Source organism: Oryza sativa, chromosome 11 (assembly GCF_034140825.1).
Source record: "Oryza sativa Japonica Group chromosome 11, ASM3414082v1".
Lineage (NCBI taxonomy): Eukaryota > Viridiplantae > Streptophyta > Magnoliopsida > Poales > Poaceae > Oryza > Oryza sativa.
This window is the reverse complement of record NC_089045.1, coordinates 20,512,539-20,519,446: the sequence shown is the minus strand read 5'-3', so window position 1 is coordinate 20,519,446 and position 6,908 is coordinate 20,512,539. Positions and strand designations below refer to the sequence as shown.

The 6,908-nt window shown below is 39.7% G+C and overlaps 1 long non-coding RNA gene across 1 annotated transcript; it reads left to right on the top strand.

Annotated features, from left to right (window-relative positions):
* Positions 1-684: 684 nt before the first annotated feature.
* Positions 685-2,231, top strand: LOC112936875 (uncharacterized). Its single transcript, XR_003239295.2, has 2 exons — positions 685-1,783; positions 1,880-2,231. It is a non-coding gene; the product is annotated as an uncharacterized lncRNA (long non-coding RNA).
* The last annotated feature ends 4,677 nt before the right edge of the window (positions 2,232-6,908 follow it).

The window sequence follows — 6,908 nt, the reverse complement described above, 5'->3', positions numbered from 1 at the left end:
AGAAATATTTTGGTGCATTGAAAGCGATGAAGTTACAAGAAAGCTTGTACTGAGAAAAATGGATCCTCTTGGAATTGAGAGCTGCATGGTAAAACTTGGCTATAGTGCTGGCAAGGAAAAGAGTCTTCTACATTCAATTAAATTTCTGAGAAAAAGGGTAGTGGCTCACCAAGATACGACCTACCTGAATTACAAAGGGGATAAGGTAATTTTCAAGCTCTAGGCAGGAGGCTTTACCAAAGTTTCATTAAAAGCTAAGAATAACTGAAGTTTCTTTTCTCCAGAACGATGTTGGCGAATGCAAAAGATTGGTGGAATTACTTGTGCACAAATCGAAGGCAGACTACATGATCGAGCTGGTATCGCATATACGCCAACTTGGCTGGGTGATGGAGTCCCCAATCCTGAGAAGTAAAGTCTTCAAAGCAGCTTCAATTAGTTGAGTGCCTTAACTTCTCCTTAACGTTTCACCTGCCATCAATATTACATACAGGTAAAACTCTGTATATGGAAGCGTTCAGGCAAAGTAAGAAGGGTTAATTTGATCTATGCCACTGTAAATATGGTAAATTAAAATTATACCACTACTATTCACGTTATCTAGTGGGTGCCACTGTGAATTTTTAAAATTGGAGCCATGCCACTCCGTCACTATTTCCGTTCTGTCCATCCACTCTCCGTGACGACGTGAGGCCACTCGGTGACGACGTCCGGACGTCGTGGTCGTCGTCGACGGCGGGCACGGCATCACCGGCGAGACCCCGACGAGCCGCTGCGCTGCGAAGTCCTGGATCTGCGCCGGCGCCACGCTGGCTGCAACTCCGCGCATACCGCATCAGGTCGGGGAACGGCGCCGCCACGGAGGACGCCGACGCCGGGCCATGCTGCGGCGGACGGGGCACGGCGGGGAGCGGCGGCATGCGGAGGGAGGGAACGGTGGATGCCGCGCTTGGAGGGAAGGAGATGCGGCGGCAGCGCGCGGAGGGGATCGAGCGAGTTGCGGCCGACCGGGTGGAGGGATCTGCGGCGGCGCGCGGATCGGGAGAACGGCGGCCGCCACATGTGGAGGGAGGGAGATGAAGCAGCAGCGCGCAGAGGGGGAGGCAGCGAACGGCGGCGGTACGTGGTTGTTGCGCTCCTCGTTTTCATCCTCTTCCTCCTCAGCTTCTTCCTTCCTCCCGGCATGAAGCTCACCACTGCGCTGCTCGGCGTGCGCTCCTGGACCCGAGCGCTCGCGCTGCAGAGGCTACAGCCAAGGGCGACGATGCTGCGATGATGACAAGCAGTGCACTGCTTCCGCATGTCGTGACTTTGTGATTTGATCCATGCATTTGAATGTTGCTGTTGCGTGTTGCTTTCGTTTGCAATTAGTCCACGATCTCCTGATAGAGAATTTCTATGTGCAAACTACCGTGGCGTGCGGCGGCGCCCGTGAGTCCGCACGCTCGATGCGGAGCTCGGCGACGAGGCATAGGTCGTGGTCGGCGAGCACGACGGCGGCGGTGTCGGTGGCGTCAGGGTCGGCAGCGTCATCCGGGGCGGCGGAGGAGGAGGACGGGGAGAGGAGGGGGGAAGACGGAAAGATTGACGGAAAAGATGGAAAGAGTGACGGAGTGGCATGGCTTCAATTTTAGAAATTTACAGTGACATCCACCAGATAACATGAATAGTAGTGGCATATTTTTGATTTGCCATATTTGCAGTGGCATGGATCAAATTAACCCAAGTAAGAAGTAATAGGTAGCAGTTCTTCATCAGGTGTAAGGTTGCCAAGGATGATTGGGTGAGATATGCAGAATAGCTTATGTGTTAATCATTTATACTCCATCAGTATCCATAGCCGTCTGATTTGTACTTTAGTTGGGCCTCTCTTCTCCAGGTTTGTGATTAGCTCGGAAGTTAGGAGGGCGGAACATCATTATGGGTCTCGCAAGGAAGCAAGCTCCAGATTTGGATGGAGAATTTGCACAAGACGTTTGGAGTGAAAAAGAGTTTAGGAGTATAGTGATGCTGAGTTCTTTGTTTTGCATTGGCAGTCAGATAGGCTTACCCTTCTTATTTTGTTTGTCTGTGATCCGTTGTTCTCTGTAAAGGATGCCCTGCAGAAATTCGTTAGTCTTTTCCTGTTAGGGTGCTGCTCCAGTAAGGGGGTTGCGCTAGCCTGGCTTTTCTTTTACTTTCGAGCTCTTTGTACTCGTTGTATCATTTCTAGTAATGGAAATGGGGGCTTTCAGCCTTAGTTTAAAAAAAAATCATTATGGGTCTCGGCTCATGCTTTCTGAGCACATCTTGGTAGATGTTTTTTTTCTTTTCCTTCTTGGTTTCATGTAAGTATATGCTTTGCTGTTGTTACGATTAGTCGGTTCTGCCCAAGCAGGCAAACACACATTCGGCCAGATTATGTAACACCGGTACGTGTCTCGATGTTCTTTTTTCCTTACATATAGTAATATTAGTTGAGGTGGCATTACTGTATTTTTTTCTGTGATGGTTTTGTCCCCATATCATTCATGGTTTTTTTTAAGCGAAATACATGTTGGTCCTTAAACTTGTGAAGTGGTGTCACTTAAATCTGTGAACTTAAAAATTGCATGTTTAGATCCGTAAACTTGGTTTAATATATCACCCCCCGGTGCAATCGTCATTTGACCATGTTTGACCACCAATGTAGCAATGCCATGTAGGCAACACTTTTGTGTTCAGTCCGCTCCGCATATACCTTCGCACATACCTTGCCCTGACCAGTGCATTTCAACCCAAATCCCCCGAAATATCCCTAAATCGGCTAGGGTTTCAACGGTGAGGTTAGCAGAAGGAGGCCAAGAAGCAACGCAATGTGGCTTGCACGCTAGGCATCCCATGGATTCTCCAAGCTCGTTCTCATCTTAAAGTCGCTGAAAGAAGGTGTTGTTGATCAAGTGCCCGTTGTGCAAGGATAAGGTCATTTTGAAGTGCAGAGCAATGGTAATTGCTAATCGGGACCACATTTTCTATGCATGCAAGGAGAAGAATGAGAGGAAATAACGATTTAAGATTTTTTTTTTGGATCTAGTGTCACTATATAGCTACAAGGAGATATATGCGACGTGTTGTGATGTGGAGGGGGCTGAGAGTAAAAGTGTTGCATGAAAGGATGTTTGGACCGGGGCTGGTATATTAAACCAAGTTCATGAACCTAAATGTGCAATTTCAAGTTCACGGACCTAAGTGACACCACTACACAAGTTTAGGGAACTGGCCATGTATTTCGCTCTTTTTTTTAACGATCAACACCATACGGTAGCTTTTAACTAATAATTATACTAACTATATCTATACTAACTATTATGCATGTTATATTTCTAGATTCATATTTTAAAATACTTTCATGTGATGCTAATTTTATATTTGTTGGGATTATAGAATGAAATAAAAAATTGGTCAAAGTATGCTATTGAAGACCGTGTAAAAAAATATAGGTCTTATAATTTAAGATAGATGGAGTAACTATTATAAACTTGAAAATAAATTTATTTGATTCTTTCAAAAAAATCTCTGTATATATTTTTCAGAAAAACTCACCATTAAAGTTCAGAAAGTGTGCTAATAGAAAATTCGGAAGTTGTTATTTAAATTTGCAACCAGGGTTCACAGTCCCGATACCGGATCAATGCTTAGGAGCAATATCATTGGATTTTGTGGAATCCGTCGATAAACTGACAAAAACTGATGAAATTCGAAAAAAAGATGTCAGAAATTTAAAATCCAGTTTGAATTTTCTTGAACTACCGAAAAATCGAACAGTTTGTACTTTCGACCCAATCCAAAAAATCAGGATATCACAAACTCCGAATCGGATTCCACTGAAATTACGAACATATGCTTGCAGCTTATCCGAAGTGCGGAGTACAATATAAAAGAGTAAATTGCATCCAAGGTATACGAATTTGTCAGGTGGGTGCAATCTAGTGCACGAACTTGTAAATTGCTCATTTTAGTGCATGAGCTTGTTTGGTGCGTGCAAAGAAAGGTGAAAATAACACTACATGGATAATAATTAATTTAGGGGCGGATTAGAATACTATGTAAACATATATATGAGAATGTTGCTATTAGCCATACACTTCTTCAATAAAAAGATAGAATGTGATACAGTGAATGCAGAAAAATATATGAAAAAAAATGAGCAATGATATAAGGGTTAGATATATATGGCATTCATCATTTCCATGATGAAGAATAAAGTAGAGACCAAAATTATAAATATTGTATGCCTTATGCATACTCGTTACACGTATGCACGTCACACCCTAGCCAACATCAGCTTGTAAAATTAACATTGCAAGCTATTTTGGTCCTCGCTCGTACGAACTAGACAAGTTCGTGTACCGAAACGAGCAACTTACAAATTTACGTACTAAATTGCACCTACCTAACAAGTTTGTGTACCATCAATGTAATTTACTCACATAAAACTACGAACAGTACTAGAATTCCACCGCAAAACCGAATTTGTACTAAGGTAGTGTTTGAATCTCCTGAAGATGAAGATGAAGATAAATATTAAGTTTTTCACGCAAAACGAGGTGGTAATAACATGTGATTAATTGATTTTAATTATTACAAACTTGAAAATGGATTAGTATAATATTTTAGAGCAACTTTCATATAGAAAGTTTTCGCACGAAACACATCGTTTAGCAATTTGAAAAAGTATGCCACGAGTATCAAAATTTAATCTTGTGCTTGCAGACGAAACGAATAGGGCCTAAGGCTGTGTTTAGTTCCACGCCAAAATTGAAATTCGAAGAAATTAGAACGATGTGATGGAAAAGTTGGAAATTTATGTGTATAGGAAAGTTTGATGTGACGAAAAAGTTAAAAGTTTTTTTAAAAAAGTTGGAATCTAAACAACGCCTAACCTCAGCGAGTCAGACCCTGTTTAGATGGGACTAAAACTTTTAAGTCCCTATCACATCGGATGTTTGGACATTAATTATAAATATTAAACGTACACTATTAATAAAACCCATCCATAACCTTGGACTAATTCGCGAGACGAATCTATTGAGTCTAATTAATTCATGATTAGTACTCCCTCCGTCCCATAATATAAGGGATTTTTAGTTTTTTCTTACAATGTTTGATCACTTGTTTTATTCAAAATTTTTTTGCAAATATAAAAAACGAAAAGTTGTGTTTAAAGTACTTTAGATAATAAAGTAAGTCAAAAAAATAAATAATAATTCCTAAATTTTTTGAATAAGACGAGTTGTCAAACAGTACAAGCAAAAACGCAAAATCCCTTATATTATGGGACGGAGGAAGTATATGTGATGCTATAGTAAATATTCTCTAATTATGAATTAATTAGACTTAAAAAATTTGTTTCGCAAATTAGCTTTTATTTATATAATTAGTTTTGTAAGTAGTCTATATTTAATATTTTAAATTAGTATCTAAATAAGTAAACTAAGGTGGTGTTTGGTTGGAGGGACTAAAGTGGGGCTAAACTTTAGTCCCTATCACAAAAACATAAGTCTCTACCATAGGGACTTAGGGGGTGTTTGGGAACTAGGGACTAAATTTAGTCCCTCTCACAAAAGTATAAGTCCCTATGTTTTTGTGAGATGGACTAAAGTTTAGCCCCACTTTTGTCCCTCCAACCAAACACCACCTTATGTTTTTTGAGAGGAACTAAATTTAGTCCCTAGTTCCTAAACACCCCCTAAAGTTGAGGGGGGCTGCTGCTGCGCGCGTACGCGCCAGCAATTTAGCTGGCGCGCACGTCAGTGGGCCCCGCGCCCTTTTTTTTCGTTCTTTTCCTTTCTTTTTTCTGTTCGTATATTTTTCCCAATTTTGACGCGCGCGTTTTTTTTCCATTTCTTTCCTTTTTTAATCACCTCTTTAGAAAATACAGAATTGAAAGTTTTAAATTTTGGTTTGAAAGATTTTAAATCTTGACTTGAAAGTTTTCAAATCTGGGTTGAAAGTTTTCAAATATCGGTCGAAAGTTTTAAATCTGGATTGAAAGTTTTCAAATTTGGGTTGAAAGTTTTTAAATATGGGTTGAAAATTTTCAAATTTGGGCTGAAAGTTTTCAAATCTGGGAGAAAAGTTTTCGGTTTGAGTTGAAAGTTTTTAAATCTGGATTGAAAGTTTTAAATCTAGGTTGAATGTTTTCAAATCTAGGTTGAAAAGTTTTTCAAATTTGAGATAAAAAGTTGAAAGTTTTAAATTTAGAATATAGTCTTAAATTTGAAAAGTCAAATAAAACAACCAAACGAGATAATACAGAGGAAAAAAAATCTAAACTAATCACAACCATAATCACGTTTTCTAATACAACCTATAAACGATACGTGGTCTCTCTAGGCTAAAAAAAAAACAATTTTGCTATATCTCACTCGAAAGATTTTTTCTTATCTCTCACTCGATTTTCTCACTCAAATTTACAGTGCATTTTCTTGTAAGTTACAGTGTAATTTATGAAACTTACACTGTAACTTTTGTAAGTTACAGTGTAATTTTTGAATCTTCACATGTAAATTTTAAATTTTGTATTGGATTTGGTCTTTTTCTTGAGGATATGGTAATTTAGTGTCCATTATGGTGTTTCTTAATTGCTTTTTGCCTTTTATTATATCTATCGGATTTTAATCCAAAGATTAAAAATCTGTGTGATACGATCATAAAAGGCTGTGTTTAAATCCAAAATTTGGATCCAAACTTTAGTACTTTTCCATCACGTCAACATGTCATACACATAACTTTTCAGTCACATCATCTTTAATTTCAACCAAAATCCAAACTTTGGATCCAACTAAACACAGCCAAAATCTTTCGAAAGATGTATAGGTACTCGCAAAAAAAACGATGATGCAACAGCACGATGGTTTGGGCCGCGTGAGACAGATGGGCCAGAAATA